Genomic DNA, 18,897 nt, shown 5'->3' on the forward strand with positions numbered 1-18,897 from the left:
GGAAAGGGGTGGCATCAGTGATTCAGGACTGTTTTTATGAGTGCTCAACTGATTTTTGATACTTACGAAGTTTTTTTTCTTTTCTATGTAGATAGCTGTTAACTTGCTGTCCTTGTGATGGTGTGGGGGTGATTGGTGGATCCTATTCTGCCATCTTTCTTTTCCCTCTCTCTCCTAAGGGTTTTCTGTCATTCTAGAGCAATTAAAAATGAGGGGACTTCCAGTTCCAAAATGGCCGCATAGAAGCAGGCTTGAACCGCCCCCATCAATAATCCCAGAAAACAAAAAACAAATATACAGTGCTGAGATTAGTACTTGAAATATCCCCAAACTCAAACATAAATATAAGACAATTCCTGGGGCCACAGAGAAGTGAAAAAACATAGAGATGATTGTATGAGAACCAAAATTCCACATCCATGACACTCCTCCTTCCCATTCTGCCCAGTACCAGATGTACAGAGAATTTTGCCCCAACTCACTGCTCTCACCCTGAAAAAAGTGATATCAAGGTAGACAACAACTTTCTCACCTTCTCGAATTCCCTGGCAGAATATTTGTCCTTGCCTTAACCCATAAGAAACATCTCAGGTGCCAGAAAGGAGAAATATCCCTGAAAACAGGCAGAGAAAAAGCGGGGAGGCAGAAATACCATCCCCAGTCCTGGAAACTCTGCTTTATAACTCAGCCAAAGGGATGCCAAATCAGAGTGGCTGTTTAGCAGCAGCATACTGTAGGAAGTTTGTTTCATAGGTCCCCAGGAGCAACTCCCTCACCAGCCTTTTCACACTGCTGGGACATGCTATTTACAATCCTTCCCCATTTGGAAAGGTTAATGTTCAAATCATTTACCAGAGGCAAAGCAAACCTGGACTTAAGGATCTGGCTGGGGGTGGAGGCAACGACCAAGAGATAAAGGGATCTCTGTGAAAAACATATCCAATAAAAAGCAAAACAAGGCAGACAGAGAAGACTAGAATAAATTCTTTAATACAAAGACATAGACATACATGCACAAGAAACAACAGCAAACAGGAAACCATAATCTCTCCAAATGGGCAAAGCAAAAAACCAGTAACTGACCCTGTTGATATGGCTATATGTGAGCTCTCTGACCATGAATTCAAAGTAGTAGTTTTAAGGAAATTCAGTGACCTCCAAAATAACACAAAAAAAGCAGTTCAGAAATTTATCAGAGAAACTCAACAAAGATATTAAAATAATTTTAAAAACCAAACAGAAATCCTCGGAACTGAGAAACACATTTGCTGTACTGAAAAATTCACTAGAGGCTTTCATCAGCAAAGGAATCAAGCAGAGAAAAGAATCAGTAAAATTGAACACAGGCTACTTGGAAACACACAGTCAGAAGAGAGAGAGAAAAAAAGTAAAAATGAATGAAGACCTCCTGCAAGATACAGAAAATTACCTCAAAGAATTAAATCTAAGAATTATTGATGGTCAAGAGGGAATTGATTAAGAGATGGGGTAGAAAGTTTATTTAAATAAATAATAACAAAAAAATTTTCAACTTGAGAAAGATAAAATATTCAGGTACAGGAAAGTCAGAGAACACCAAACAGATACCCAAACAAGACAATCCCAAGGTATATAATAATCATGTTCTCAAAGGTTCAGGACAAGAGAGAATCCTAAAAGCAGTATGAGAAAAGAAGCAGATAATGAAAAGGAGTTCCAGTTGGTCTGGCAACAGACTTCTCAAAGGAAGCCATACAGGCAAGGGGAAAGTGAAATGACATTTTTAAAGTGCTGAAAGAAAAATACTGTCATTCAAGAATATTGTACCCAGAAAAGTTATCCTTCAAATATGAAGGAGAGATAAAGTCTTTCCCAGACAAACAAAAGCTGAGAGAATTCACCACCATCAGACCTGTCTTACAAGAAATACTAACCGGACTTCTTTAAGCTGAAAGAATAAAACAACTGATATGGTTTGCTCTGTATCCCCACTCAAATTTCATGTCGAGGCCGGGCGCAGTGGCTCATGTCTGTAATCCCAGCACTTTGGGAGGCCAAGGCGGGTGGATCACCTGAGGTCAGGAGCTCGAGACCAGCCTGGCCAACATTGCAAAACCCCGTCTCTACTAAAAATACAAAAATTAGCTGGGAGTGGTGGTGGGCACTTGTAATCCCAGCTACTCGGGAGGCTGAGGCGGGAGAACTGCTTCAACCCAGGAGGCGGAGGTTGCAGTGAGCTGAGATCACTCCATTGCACTCCAGTCTGGGCAACAAGACAGAAACTCTGTCTCAAAAAAAAAAAAAAATTCATGTCAAACTGTAATCCCCACATGTCTTGTCGAGGGAGGGACCTGGTGGGAGGTGATTGGATCATGAAGGTTGTTCCCCCATGCTGTCCTCATGATAGTGAGTTCTCACGAGATCTGATGGTTTAAAAGTGTGGCACTTCACCCCTCTCCCGTGTCCTGCAACCATATGTAAGACATATCTTGCTTCCCCTTAGCCTTCTGCCATGATTGTAATTTTCCCATGGCCTCCCCAGCCATATGGAACTATGAGTCAATTAAACCTCTTTTCTTTATAAATTACCCAGTCTCAGGTAGTTCCTTATAGAATTGTGAAAATGGACTAATACAACACCAATGTTCAAAAATAAAATAATAAAAAACATACAGAACATTTAAAGTTATAAAACCACTGGTAAAATTAAGTAACTGGACAAACCCACAATACTCTAATATTGTAATTGTGGTGTGCAATACACTCATAACTCTAGCCCCAAAGATAAATCCATCGAAACAATAATAGCTACGACAACCTATTAAGAGATAGGTAATATAAAAATATGTAAGTTGAATATAAAAGTAAAATGTTGGGGAGATGGAGTTAAAGTGTAGACTTTTTTTCATTTTCCTTTTGTTTCTATTATTTTTGATCTAAGATAAGTTGTCATCTCTTTAAAATAGCATTATATCTACAAGATGGCTTTTGCAAGCCTCATGGTAACCACAATGCAGAAACCTGTAATAGATTTTCTAAAGAAAAAATGCAACAGTTTAAAACATACTTCCAGAGAAAATCACTTAGCCATTAAGGAAGAGGATAAGAAAGGAGAAAGAAAGAGATAATTTACAAAACAACCAGGAAACAAGCATAGAAATGGCAGTAGTAAGTTTTTACTTATCAGTAATAACATTTTATATAAATGGATGCAATTTTCCAATTAAAAGGCATACAGTGGCTAAATGGATAAATAAGACCATCTATATGCTTCCTATAAGATATCCTCTTTATCTGGACACACAGACTGAAAGTGAAGGACTGGAAAAAGATATTCCATGCAACTGGAAATCAAAAAAGAGCAGGAGTTGCTATACTAATACAAGGTAAAATAGACTACAAATCTAAAATGGTACAAAGAGACAAAGAATTTCACTACATAGTAACAAAGGTGTCAATTCAGTAAGAAGACAAAACAATCCTAAATATTTATGGACTAAAAATTGAGGCATCCAAGTATAAAAAACAAACATTAAAAAGTCTGAGGGGAAAGACAGACTTCAGCATGAGAATAGCAGCGGACTTTAACACCACACTCTTAGTAATGGACAGATCATCCAGATAGCAAATAATAAGGAAACATCAGAGTTAAACTATACAATACATCTAATAGGCCTAACTGACATTTTCAGAACATTTCTCCCAACTACTGCAGAATACACATTCTTTTCTTCAGCACATGGAACATTCTTCAGAAAAGATACCTTAGGCCACAAAACAAGTCTGAAGAAATTCAAAAAGTTAGAAATTATATCAGGTACCTTTTCTGACCAGAATGGAATAAAACTACAAATCAATAACAAGAGAACCTCAGAAATATCACAAACACATGGAAATTAAACATGCTCATGAATTATCAATAGATCAATGAAGAAATTAACAAAATTTTTAAAATTTATTGAAACCAGTGAAAATGAAAATACAAAATATCCAAATCTATAAGTTCCAGTACTAAAAAGGAATTTTATAGCAATAAACATGTATATCAAAATAGTAGAAAGACTTCAAGAAATAAATCTAATGATGCACCTCAGTAAACCACAAAAGCAAGAATAAACTGAACCCAAAATTGGAAGGAAAGAAATAATAAAGATCAGAGCAGAAATTAATAAAATTGAAATTTTTTTAAAGTACAGAAGATCGATGGAACAAAATTTGATTTTCAAAAAGCTAAAAAAAGTACCTTTAGCTAGATTAAGAAAAAAAAGAGAGAAGACTCAGATAAATAACATCAGAGGGAAAAATAACAACTGAGACCATAGAAATACACTAAATCATTAAAAATATTATGAACAGCTATTTGCCAAAAAATTGGAAAACTTAGAATATATGAGTAAATTCCTGGACACATATAACCTACCAAGATTGAACCATGAAGAAATCTAAAACCCCAATAAATCAATAATGAGTAATGAGATAAAAGCTATAATGAAAAATCTCCCATGAAAAAAACAAAACAAAAAGCCCAGGACCTCATGGCTTCACTGCTACTGCAAAATTCTGCCAAATGTGTGAAAAAGAGCTAATACCAATTCTCAATCCTCAATCCTCAAACTCTTCAAAAATATAGAAGAGGAGGAAATACTTACAAACTCATTGTACAAGCCTGGCATTACCCAGAAACCAAACCTGGACAAGGACATGGTGAGAAAAGAAAACTACTAGCCAATATCACTGATGAACATAGAGGCAAAAATCCTCAACAAAATACTAGCAAATCAAATTCAACAATGCAATATAATGATTATTCACCATGATCAATCAGGATTCATCCTAGGGATGCAAGGATGGTTCAACATATGCAAATTGATAAAACTGATACACGACATTGACAGAACCAAGAACAAAAACATGAATACTTCAATAGATGCCAAAAAAGCATTTGATAAAATTCAACATCCCTTTATGATTAAAAACCCTCATCAAACTGGGAATAGAAGCAAGATACTTCAAAATAATAAACTATATGTGACAAACCCACGGATAACATTGCACTGAAGGGGGAAAAATTGAAGACATTTCCTCTAAGATCTGTAACAAAACAGGGATGCCCACTTTCAATGCTTTTATTCAACATAATCGGAAGTTCTTGTCAGAACAAGTAGGCAAGAGAAAGAAATAGTGGGTTTTCAAACTGAAAGAAAGGAGTCGAATTATTCTTGTTCTCAGATGACATAATCTTGTACTTAGAAAAAAATCAAAAAAATCTGGCAAAAAACAGAGCTTATAAATGAATTTGGTAAAGTTGCAGTAATACAAAATCAACATGCAAAAATCAGGAGCATTTATATATGGCAACAGTGAACAATCTGAAAAAGACAGCAAGAAAGCAACCCATTTACAATAGCTACAATGAATATAGATTAATTAGGAGTCAATTTAACCAAAGAAGTAAAACATCTGTACAAGGAAAACTATAAAACACTGATGAAAGTAATTGAAGAGGACATCAAAATAAATACATTGCATATTAATGAACTGGAAGAATGACACTTCTATCAAAAGCAATCTACAGATTCAATGCAACTCCTATCAATGACATTTTTCACAGAAATAGGAAAAAAAATCTAAAATTTATATAGACACCAGTAAGAGCCCAATAACCTAAGCAATCCTAATCAGAGAATTAAACTAGAGGCCTTACACTGCCTACTGTACCTACTGTAAAATTTACTACAAATCTAGAGTAAAAAGATTGATTAGCATGGTACTGGCATAAAAACAGAAACATAGACCCATGGAACAGAGTAGTGAACCCAGATATAAACATGCATTTACAGCTAACTAATCTTTGTGACAAAGGCACCAAGATCATGAAATGGGGAAAGGACAATCTCTTAGATAAATGGTGCTGAGAAAACTGGATGACCATATGCATAAGAATGAAAATAGACTCATAACTCTCACTATACAAAAAAATCAAATCAAAATGGACTAAAGGTTTAAATCAAATACCTAAAGCTATGAAACTACTAGAAGACAACTTTGGAGAAATCCTCCAGGACATTGATCTGGACAAAGATTTCTTGAATAAGATCGCAAAAAAAAAAAAAAAAAACCACCCAGCACTTTGGGAGGCCGAGGCAGGTGAATCATGAGATGACAAGATCAAGAACATCCTGGCCAACATGGTGAAACCCCATCTCTACTAAAATACAAAAAATTAGCCAGACATGGTGGCGCATGCCTGTAGTCCCAGCTGCTTGGGAGGCTGAGGCAGAGGAATTGCTTGAAACCGGGAGGCAGAGGTTGCAGTGAGCCGAGATCATGCCACTGCACTCCAGACTGGTGACAGAGCAAGATTCCGTCTCAAAAAAAAAAAAAAAACAAAACAGGAAACCAAAGCAAACATAGATGCATGGGATTACATCAAGCTAAAAAGCTTCTGCATAGCAAAGGAAACAACTAACAAAGTGAAAAAAAAAAAAACTCAGAATGGGAGAAAATGTTTGCACACTAACCCATCTGACAAGGGACTAATAACCAGAATATATAAGGAGCCCAAACAATTCAATAGCAAAAATTCAAATAATCCAATTTAAAAATGAGCAAAAGAACTGAATAGGTATTTTTTCACAAAAAGACATCCAATGGCCAACATTAATATTTTAAAATGCTCAACATCACTAATCATCAGAGAAATGCAAATCAAAATCACAATGTGATATTATCTGACCACAAAGTGGCTTTTATCAAAAAGACGGGCAATAACAGATGCTGGCAAGGATTCAGAGAAAGGGGAACCCTCATACACTATTGTGGAAATGTAAATTAGTAAAATTACTAATTAGTACAACTACTATGGAGAACAATATACAGCTACCTCAAAAAACTACAAATAGAATTACCATATGATCCATAAATCTTACTGTTGGGTATATACCCCCCAAAAAGAATATATCAAAAGACATTTGCACTCCTGTATTAGTCAGTGTTCTCTAGAGGAACAGAAGTAATGGAATATATATTATATATAACTAATGGAATATATATAACATATATTCCATATAACTAATGGAATATTATATATATATTCCATATAACTAATGGAATATTATATATATATTCCATATAACTAATGGAATATTATATATATATTCCATATAACTAATGGAATATTATATATATATTCCATATAACTAATGGAATATTATATATATATACACACACACACATATATATGAGTTTATTAAGTATTAACTCACATGATCACAAGGTTCCATAATAGGCTGTCTGCAGGCTGAGGAGCAAGGAGAGCCAGTCCAAGTTTCAAAACTGAAGAACTCGGAGTCCAGTGTTTGAGGGCAGGAAGCATCCAGTATAGGAGAAAGATGTAGGTTGGGAGGCTAGGGCAGTCTCTCTTTTCACATTTTTCTGCTTGCTTATATTCTAGCCATGCTGGCAGCTGATTAGATGGTGCCCATCCAGATTAAGGGTGGGTCTGCCTTTCCCAGCCCACTGACTCAAATGTTAAATGTTTGACAGTACCCTCACAGACGCACCCAGGATCAATACTTTGTATCCATCAATCCAATCAAGTTGACTCTCACTATTAACCATCACAAGTCTATCCGTTGTCAACGTGAACCCTTACACATCTTCTGAGATTATACATAATCTTCGAATAAAGACAATAAGCTCATAACTGCGTCTAACATAATACAACTATCCTTCGTACAAGCAGAAATGCACCAATCCCCAACCCAAATACCATTAAATAAAGTTAACAATACTTAAACGCTGAGGTGAAGCCAATAAATCTTATGTCACATGATAAAGGAGAAAGGAAATGAAATGAAGATATTTCTTAGTACAAGCATATGAATGCACAAACATGTTTTTAACAAAAGGAGGAAATATGACAATTACAGTCCTTGTTTCTGCAGTTGACCATGTGGTCATAGCTGGTATTAATGACTACCTTCTTCTAATATCCATCTTTCAATCCATCTTTTAATCCATATTTCAGCTAACCAAGCAAATAAACTATTAGAACCTTTTTTTTTTTTACCTCTCTGAGCTGCAACATTAAATGCAGAATCCCTACTTAGTGGTCCCAAATCAATAAATTCAGCCTAATTCATCCCTATGTTCCTTCCATCATTATCCCACACCCTTAATATCCATTCTGATGCTTGTTATTGGGGAGGAGGGAGGGGGGAGGGATAGCATTGGGAGATATACCTAATGCTAGATGACGAGTTAGTGGGTGCAGCACACCAGCATGGCACATGTATACATATGTAACTAACCTGCACAATGTGCACATGTACCCTAAAACTTAAAGTATAAAAAAAAAAAATTAGAAAACTCAAGCAGTTCTTTTTGAGTGTAGCTCACCTTCTCATGGGTCACATTCTCAACCTCCCCTCTAGGGGCCCACCAGGACTTCAGTGTAGTTATAGGTCTAGAAGTAAACAGGGGTGCTGGGGGTGGCTCCTGAGGAGAATCAACATTATCTTGCCTGGCAACTGCCTAAGGGGAGGCCATCACTGTTCGGCTTCAGGCAGTGCAAGGTTTATCTCCTCAGACAAAGGTGGAAAGGGTGATGGCAGCATGGGTTGGGGAGGGAACGTTACCACTACTGGGGATGGGGAAGCTGTTTCTTCTGGCGAAAAAGTTTCATCAGAGTTTATAAGCTCAGGGTCCCCAGCCTCATCAGGGTCCTTGAATACATCCCCATTCCAAGTTGCAGGGTCCCATTCTTTTCCAATCAATGCCCTGACTTTAACAGTAGACACCTGGTAAGGCTGTGCATGAACCTTTCATTGCAGGTCAGCCACTCTCATGATAAGAGCTTGTGTCTGAATTTCCACAATTTTAGCTCTTTCTCTACAGGAGATAAGATGCTGACTCACGGCAATCTTGGCATATTTGAGGCTCAGTATCTGCTTCTGAAGCCAGGAGATAGAATCCCTGAGTTCATCATTTTCTTTCATCACTTTGTCCACTGAACTTAGGAGCAACCAACCAGCTTCATTATATTCCTTGGTTCTCCACATATGGTCAAAGGTATCATATGTAGAGTCACTAAACTCCTTGTCTCTCATGAGAGGTGAATCAGGAGTGTCAAATGCATTTATTTTGTATAACTCTCTAAATAGTTCATGCCAAAGATCATCAATATTCTCCATACTATTAGAATTAGAGTCCTTAGCATTTTCGGGTCTAATAATATTAAGCAGCCAACTCCAGAAACCCCAAAACCAATAAAAGAACTTCATCCTTAATATTCTGTTCCTCCAGAACCACTCCTGGTACCAAAATCTGTATTAGGGTTTACTAGAGGGACAGAACTAATAGAATATGTGTATATATAAAGGAGGGTTTATTAAGTATTAATTCACATGATCACAAAGTCCCACAGTAGTCTGTCTTCATGCTGAGGAGCAAGAAGAGCCAGTCTGAGTTTCTAAATGGAAGAACCTGGAGTCTGATACTCGAGGGCACAAAGCATCTAGCATGGGGGAAAGATGTAGGCTGGGAGGCTGGGCCAGTCTCTCTTTTCACATTTTTCTGCCTGCTTATATTGCTGCCATGCTCGCAGCTGATTAGATTGTGCCTACCTAGATTAAGGGTGGATCTGCCTTTCCCAGCCCACTGACTCAAATGTTAACTCTCCTTTGGCAACACCCTCACAGACACACCCAGGATCAATACTTTGTATCCATCAATTCAATCAAACTGACATTCAGCATTAACCATCACAACTCCCATGTTTATTGCAGCATTATTCTCAATGACCAAAATGTGGAATCACCGTAAGTGCACATCAACAGATGAATGGATAAAGAAAATGTGATATATCATGAAAAAATGCTCATCATCACTGGCCATCAGAGAAATGCAAATCAAAACCACAATAAGATACCATCTCACACCAGTTAGAATGGCAATCATTAAAAAGTCAAGAAACAACAGGTGCTGGAGAGGATGTGGAGAAATAGGAACACTTTTACACTGTTGGTGGGACTGTAAACTAGTTCGTCCACTGTGGAAGACAGTGTGGCGATTCCTCAAGGATCTAGAACTAGAAATACCATTTGACCCAGCCATCCCATTACTGGGCATATACCCAAAGTATTATAAATCATGCTGCTGTAAAGACACATGCACACGTATGTTTATTGCGGCACTATTCACAATAGTAAAGACTTGGAAACAACCCAAATGTCCATCAATGATAGACTGGATTAAGAAAATGTGGCACATATACACCATGGAATACTATGCAGCCATAAAAAGATGAGTTCATGTCCTTTGTAGGGACATGGATGAAGCTGGAAACCATCATTATCAGCAAACTATCGCAAGGACAGAAAACCAAACACTGCATGTTCTCCCTCATAGGTGGAAACGGAACAATGAGAACACTTGGGCACAGGGTGGGGAACATCACACACTGGGGCCTATCCTGGGGTGGGGGGAGGGGGGAGGGATAGCATTAGGAGATATACCTAATGTAAATGACAAGTTAATGGGTGCAGCACACCAACATGGCACATGTATACATATGTAACAAAGCTGCACGTTGTGCACATGTACCCTAGAACTTAAAGTATAATAAAAATAAAAAATTAAAAAAATAAATTGTGAATATCTTCACAACTTCCAAAAAAAAGAAAATGTGATATATATACACAATGGAATATTATTCAGCCATAAAAAATAGTGAAATCCTGTTATTTGCAGCAACACTGATGGAACATGAGTCATTATGTTAAATGAAACAAACCAAGTAGCCTGTAATCCCAGCATTTCGTTAGGCCAAGGTAGGTGGATTGCTTTTGCCCAGAAGTTACAGACCTGCCTCAGCAACATGGCAAAACTGCATCTCTACAAGAATATACAAAATTTAGCCAGGTGCGATGGCGTGCATCTGTGGTCCCAGCTACTCAGGAGGCTGAGAAGAGGGAGGATTATTTAAGCTTGTGAGGTGGAGCCTGCAGTGAGCTGAGATAGCACCACTGCACTCCACCCTAAGTGACAGAGGGAGACTCTGTCTCAAAAAGAAAAAAAGGAAAGAAAAATACTACAGATTCTTAGTCATATGTGGGAGCTAAAAAGGTGGACCTCATGAAGACAGAGAGTAGCTTAGTGGTTGCCAGAGGCTTGGAAAGGCAGGGAATGGGGGTGATGAAGAGAATTTGATAATTGGATACAAGTATACAACTGATAGAGAAATAAGACCTGGTATTAGAACAGTAGGGGGATTATAGTTTAAAATAATTTATTGTACATTTCAAATTTGCTAGAGGAGAAGAACTTGAATGGTTCCAGCATAGAGAAAAGACAAATATTTAAGGTGATGGATATTCACAGTATACTCATTTGATCTTTATGAATTATATGAGTGTATTAGATTATCACATATACCCTGAAGCTATGTATATCTCTTATACATCAATAAAAAGTTATTTAATTGTTCATAATAGTCATAGTTACAGATTTTTTTAATTTTATTTTTTTATTATTTTATTTATTTAATTTTATTTATTATACTTTAAGTTCTAGGGTACATGTGCACAACGTGCAGGTTTGTTACGTATGTATACATGTGCCATGTTGGTGTGCTCCACCCATTAACTCGTCATTTACATTAGGTATGTCTTCTACTGCTATCCCTCCCCACTCCACCACCCCACAACAGGCCCCGGTGTGTGATGTTCCCCTTGCTGTGTCCAAGTGTTCTCATTGTTCAATTCCCACCTATGAGTGAGAACATGTGGTGCTTGGTTTTTTGTCCTTGCGATAGTTTGCTGATAATGATGGTTTCCAGCTTCATCCATGTCCCTACAAAGGACATGAACTCATCCCTTTTTATGGCTGCATAGTATTCCATGGTGTTTATATTTTTCTCCAGTACAGGCAAAGATTAGGAGAAATCGCTATATTTCAACATCAGTGAGATGTTTAACCAATAGTAGTTACTTAAAAATAGATTTCTACTTATACAATAAAAATAAACTTTTCCTTTAAGCCAATTTTAAAATTTCATGAATCAAAGAGAATTCCCAACTGATATCATTTATTGAACAATTTATTTGTGATAGATATCATGCTAAAACATTATATGTATAAACATACAAACCACAGGCTCATCTTGACAATATATTCATAGAAACATCAATCCAGTGTTCAAAACAATTAGAACATAATTTAAATAAATTATTTCCTCAAAAAAATTCAAAACAGAACTCATGGTCATAAAACACAGTAAAAATTCTTAGAATCATGCTCCTCACTCTCCTTCTAATGTCTTTCCACTGGAGCACCTGCCCCCGAATTGTCTCTGAAGTTTTTCTCTCTCTACATGAAAGTCCTCAGAACTCTTTTATAACTTCAGCCATGTCATCCCTTTTGTCTGTTATTTCCAATTTAATTTCAACTCACTCCCTAGTTTTTATCTTCATGTGTTATCTTGAATAAACACAGAGGCTATGACAAAGTCAAAAATTCACTGTGGTGGGCAATACTAATGTTTACTAATATATGTTTCTCCTCTATTTCCAAGTACGTACAATATTATACTGCGCAGCTCCTGAACTTAGGTGTGGCCATGTGACTGCCGTGACCAATATAGTGAAAACAAAAGAAACATGCATTAATTTTGGGTGGAAATATCAACTATGGGTGCTTGATTCTCTAGCATTCTGTTTTCCTGCTAGCATGTTGTGAAAGCATGTGTTGATATAGAGGTGCCATAAGATCCAGAGAGCAGAAAATGCTGAGCCAACAGTAGAGGACAGCTCCTCAGAGAGTTGTCTGCACACAACTTAGCTGAAGATGGTGGAGGTTGTTTGTTATCACAGAAAACCTAACCTGTTTTTACTTATACATTTATCCCTGGTGGGTAAGGGAAGGGAAGGGGCTCTAACTATTTATATGTTAACATTCTTCACACTTGCATCTTCTCATTGAATCATTAAAGCAAACCTACAAATTTACCACATTTACATCTGTTTTGTAGATAAGGATACAATAGCTCAGGGAAATGAAGTTGTACCAGGGCAGTAGCTTCTAAAATGACAGAGCTGGGGCTTACACCCAGGTCAGAATTCATTCTCCTAGACTTTACACTCTGTTACCTCCAATAGTATTTGTTCATTTGCCAAGGGAAGCACTAAACACTTTTCTAATTGACATCGCAGTCCTCACACATCTGATGAGTACCAGTTGTGTTCACAGCCTCATCCCAGATGGTTGCATAATCATAATAAATTTAATGATAGAAGAGGTGCTTTTTTGATTTCATAGAACTTTTATTATCTTCTGGTTACAATGATGTGAGAAAACTGAATAAAAACAAAAGCAATTAGCCTATACTTGATAATATTTTAGACTTAAAAAATTGTTAAAAGTAGATCTCATGTTAAATGTGCTTACTACAATATAAAAAACAATGTTTATTACACTTATTTATAGCATATCTTATAATTATTTCCAAAGATAATGCTGAGAGGCTACCCAATTTATGAATTAAACATATCGTAGTAGTGGTAGACACATAACTAATCAATGAAAGGCATAGTTAAGCAAATATAAGCAGAATGAGATTGGGTCATTTGGAATGTGGTGCCTTCAAATAACCTGTATCATTTCAATTCCCCATTCTAGTTGACTGATTCAGTAGAAATTTTCAGGTTCTTTGGACAACTTACTCCAATGGTCCATTCTACTGACCTTTCTGTCAGCTGCTTTTAGAAGTCACAAGTTTCTTTCAAACTACTCCAAGTCTTGCAGTAACCACACTTCACAAAGTTTTATGAATCATCAAGTTCTTGTCTCTGAAACAAAAGTCTAGTTACATTCATTGTGAATGCCTTTCTTTAGCTGGGTAAAATTGAAACTTTCTGTTTTTATCTCTTCAAGCATCTACCAGGTTATTTAGAGGCCCAAGAGAAATCAACAGAAATGCTTGCTGCTCTATACTTTGGTGGCTCCAGTTACTGCAGTTAGTGAAAAGGATGCATTTTCCTGATATGCTACCTATTTTTAAGTTTTACCTATGCCTTCCATATTCAATATACAGTGATTAAAAAATAAATGCTATTTATAGATGTATATTGTCTACTCCAAATATTTTCATTCAATATTTTATCTTTTCTAAAGTGTATAAGTTTAGGTAGATGTTATTATAGTCCATGACCTCTGGCATCTAGACTTGGTATTGCATTTGATAAAAATTAGCCAAAAATGTAATCGTTGGAATTGATTGTAGTTTCTGATAAAATAATCCTTTATCAGCTTGAATCATAGTTTAAAGAACATCAGAACAACCAACTCGAATTTACAAATGTTATTAATGTTCTGGGTGTTCTTATAAAACAAGAAGAGACATTTCAAATTTAGTACTTTCACCCTAAAATAGACTCTTTAAGTTGTACTTAAAATATGAAGTGTAGATTGATATGTGAAAACATCTGATTAAATGCTTGCTGGTTCAGGGGTGGTGAGGGCAAAATAAAAAGTCAGCAGAAAGTAGCAATGATGACTGCCTACAAAGACAAACTCAAGTGGTTTTGCATTACAGCCCCACACCAACTTTTTTCTGACTGTGCTTCTTTACAGGATATAGGTTCAGAGTCATTACTTTGCTGAGTGGAGGGGGTCAATATTATGGTAGTAACTGCCACGTAAAAGATCAAGGAATCTAAGCTGGGTGCTGGCTCATGCCTGTAATCCCAGCACTTTGGGAGGCTGAGACAATAGGATCCCTTGAGCTCGGGAGGTATAGACTTCAGTGAGCGATGATCTCACCACTGTACTTCAGCCTGGGTGACAGAGCAAGACTCTGTTGCTAAAAACAAACAAACAAACAAACAAACAAACAAACAAAAACCCAAACAAACAAATAAAACAGCAAAACGCTAGGCAAGGTGGCTTACACCTATAACCCAGCAAACTGGGAGACCGAGGTGGGTGGATCACCTGAGGTCAGGCGTTCAAGACCACCCTGGCCAACATGGTAAAACCCCATCTCAACTAAAAAATACAAAAAAAAATAGCCAGGTGTGGGGGCGCATGCCTGTAGTCCCAGCTACTCGGGAGGCTGAGGCAGGAGAATCGCTTGAATCTGGGAGGCAGTGGTTGCAGTGAGCTGAGATCATGCCATTGCACTCCAGCCTTGGCAACAAGAGTGAAACTCTGTCTCAAAAAAAAAAAAAAAAAAAAAAGTTCAGGGATTCCAAATTCACACAGTGCTATGTTCTCATTTCGCCTATACCACCACAGAAAGCTGGGTGTAGAACATTGTGGTCATAAAAACATGATGAAAACTCTATAAACTTTGCAGTGAAATCTATGTACTTATCAACAGATTATTCAGTTGGCATCATCTGCATATCTGAACATCTCAAAGCTCCCAAGGAATCTAATTTATAAGAAAGATAACTCATGAGACATTCGCAATGAATAGGAATTGAGTATTCTTCATATGATGTTAACAAGCTGTTAATAGGAGTCACATTTTAATTCAGACTTTGATGTGTGCTTTGGTAGTCTATTGCTGCATAAAACTTACTGCAAAACTTAATGATTTAAAATACAAACAATTATTCACTCTGGAGATTGTAATTTGGCCATTTCAGTTTTTCAAACAATGGAAATTGTAAATTGGGCAGGATTAGGTGTGGTCAGTTTGTCTCTATTCTATATGGTGTCACCTGGAGTGGTGCAAATAAGGCTGACAGATCCATGTCTAAGCTCACTTACTCAGTGGCAAACAAATTGTTGATGGCTGCCAGCTGGTAGCTCAGTTGGCTCTGCTGTCTACAGGCCTTGATTCTTCTTCCTATGGACTTTTCCATGAGGTTGCTTGGGCTTCCTCACAGCACAGGGGCTGGGTTCCAAAAGGAAGAAAGCAGAAACTGCTAGTTTTGTTAAAGTCTAGGCCCCAAACTGGCACAATAGAATTTCCACTGAATTTAATGGTCAAAGTAGTCCTAGGCCAGCTCATATGCAAGAGGGTGAAGGAAGGAATAAACTCCACTTGAAAGGAGAGTTGCCTGCCTGTATAAAAAAGCACTAAATTAATAGTGCCATCTTTGCATGTAAATCCCCACAGTGTAAACAGAGGATACTAGATGTGAAAGTAGGAATGAGTAATATTAGAAATTTGATCTTTGGTCAATATAGTCTTCAGTATTTATTTCAGAAAATTGTACAAACTCCTTCTTTGTTGAATAATCAATTTCTTCATCATAAATGTCAGTTACTAGTGATTATTTGAGATAAATAGAAGGCTGAAGCCCATCACAAAAATCTATCAGTTACAGAGAACACAACTAGTTTGAAGAGGAGGAACTTGAAACCATAGTATGACTCTCCACTAATACCTTCTGATATGATAGTGTGCAGGAATGCCTAAGAATCTGACTAGCTTTTTGGATTTTCATATTTCTCAATATAACCATAACTAATATTAGGTACATTTTTTGCTACAGATTGAAAAAGAATCTTTAGAAATCAAGATATGAAATAGCAATATATGAAACACAAAATAGCTGAGTTTGCAGGATTTTTAACTCAGAACAGAAGAATAAATGCCTGCATGCACAAAAGTAATCAGGTTTTTGCCAAACTCTCTTACAGAATTTTATCTGAGAGGATGGTTTCTCTCTAGGCAAATCTAAAATGAACATTTTCTGGTGAGGCTCCTGGTCTCAGTGTCAACTTGGGTATTTCAAGCTTGATATAATGTGGTTAGTGAACTTGAGAGGGTTATATCTGGGTCTCTCAACCTCAGCACTATTAGAATTTTGGGCAGAGAAATTCTTTGTTGTAGGGGGCTGTCCAGTGCGTCGTGGGATGCTTAGCAGCATCCCCGGCCTCTACCCACTAAATGTCAATAGATTTAGTGGGCAACGAAAACATCTCCAGACATTGTCAAGTGTCCCCTGAGGGTAGAATTGTTTCTGGTTAAGAACCACTGGGTTTTAATAAATTTATAACTAAAAAAAGTATTTTTCTCTGAGGCAAGTTTTTTTTGTCGCAATAGTGTTCCTCAGTCCTTTCATAGTTGAAGACATCTTCATGAGATGTATTTGCTTTCATTTAAATAGGAAAAGATTCTTTCAACTTAAAACTTAAGTTGTTATCTCAGGAAGTAGAAATGGATATGTTAGCTTGTTTTAATGCATTTCCCCTCCAAGACTACTTGTGGATACCCCCAATAAGTGATGTTTTAATTCAAAAATTTTAAGAAAGAACTTCATAAAATAGGAAACATAAGGCAAGAATTTATGGACCATACTGTTGTAAAGAGCCTTCACTATCAGCTGTCATCAGACACATACAACAATAGCGCTAAGAGGAGTTTAGATAGCATGTTGTCCAAACCACTTATTTACAAATGAAGAAATTGGGACTTAGGGACATTGTTTGACTTGGTTACATCTTCAGAGTTAATCACAGGCAGAAGCAAAATTAGAAACCAAAGCTCCCAATTTTCAGCTCAGTTCTCTTCTTACTACCCCGCTTTTCAAGGGAGCCCTCTCTTGTTATCTTCATGACATGGTATTTTTACATAAACATGTGCTGCTGTATTTTTAGATAGAAGCATATAACACTGTGGGTGTAAGATTGAGAAATTAGAGGAAGGCATCAGATTGCAAGGAATGCTTATTTTAAGGAAATTCCATGTCTGTGGAGACTGTTATAATGAGGCTTAATAGTAGTAATGAACACTTGTGTGTATGTATATACATGTGTCTATATTTGTATGTGTGTGTGTGTGTGTGTATATATATATATATATATATATATATATATATATATATATATATATGTGCTATATCTACTTACAAAACTATCTCTTCCTCTGTTCTCCTATCCCAGTAACTGCTTTTGACACCAGCAGCATAGTGGAGGTATGATTTACCACCTATTTAAGACACAGTCAAATCTAGTTCCAAAGTTATTTGCTAGCATAACATTTACACCCTAACTTGAATATAGTTTGATGGTTTTCCCAGATAAATTAAGCCTTAGGAGTGAGATGAAAGGAGAGCCAAACAGCAACCTGTCTTGCAGTGATGAGGAGAAGTGTCCAGAGAAAGGCTCCCTTGGGAAGTCTACAAGCCAGCACTTTCTTCTCCAAAGTTCTGCTGTCTCTACTTTCTAGATTCCTCCCAAACCTTTCTGTCACTGTGCTGCCCTTTTGCTATCCCTGATGCTAGAAAACTTTATTCTTTGAGTTCATTCAATCCATTTTGTATTTACTCTTTAAAATTTAGAATACGTCTTTTTTAACTTTTAAAAATATTTAAATAACAGATAAAAATGTGTATTTTCAAAGTGTACAATATGATTTGATGTGTGTGCACATTGTATAATGATTACCATAACAAAATTAAGTTACACATCCATCACCATCCACAGTCACCAGTGTGCATGTGTGTGTGTATGTTGAGGACATTTAATATATGCTTTCCTATCAAATTTCAAGTAGATAGTATATTATTATTAACTATAGTCACCATACTGTATATTAGATCTTCAGAACTCAAAACTAAAACTTTGTATGCTCTGCCCAACATCTCCCCATTTACCTTACACTCTAGCCCCTGGCAAACTCCATTCTACTTTCTTGTGTGCGTTTGACATTTTTAGATCCCACACATAAGTGAGATCATACAGGATTTGTTTTTCTGTGTCTGATGTATTTCACTAAGCATATGTCTTCCAGGTTCATTTATGTTGTTCTAAATGGCAGATTTTTCTTCTTTTCTTTAGCTGAATAAGATATCGTTGTCTGTGTGTATATGAACACATACACACACACACACACACACACACACACACATCAAGGACCTTGATCAATACAGGTTTGAACAGCATGGGTACTTAGATGTGGAT

The sequence above is a fragment of the Pan troglodytes genome, chromosome 4, assembly GCF_028858775.2.
Source record: "Pan troglodytes isolate AG18354 chromosome 4, NHGRI_mPanTro3-v2.0_pri, whole genome shotgun sequence".
In the NCBI taxonomy this organism is placed as follows: Eukaryota; Metazoa; Chordata; class Mammalia; order Primates; family Hominidae; genus Pan; species Pan troglodytes.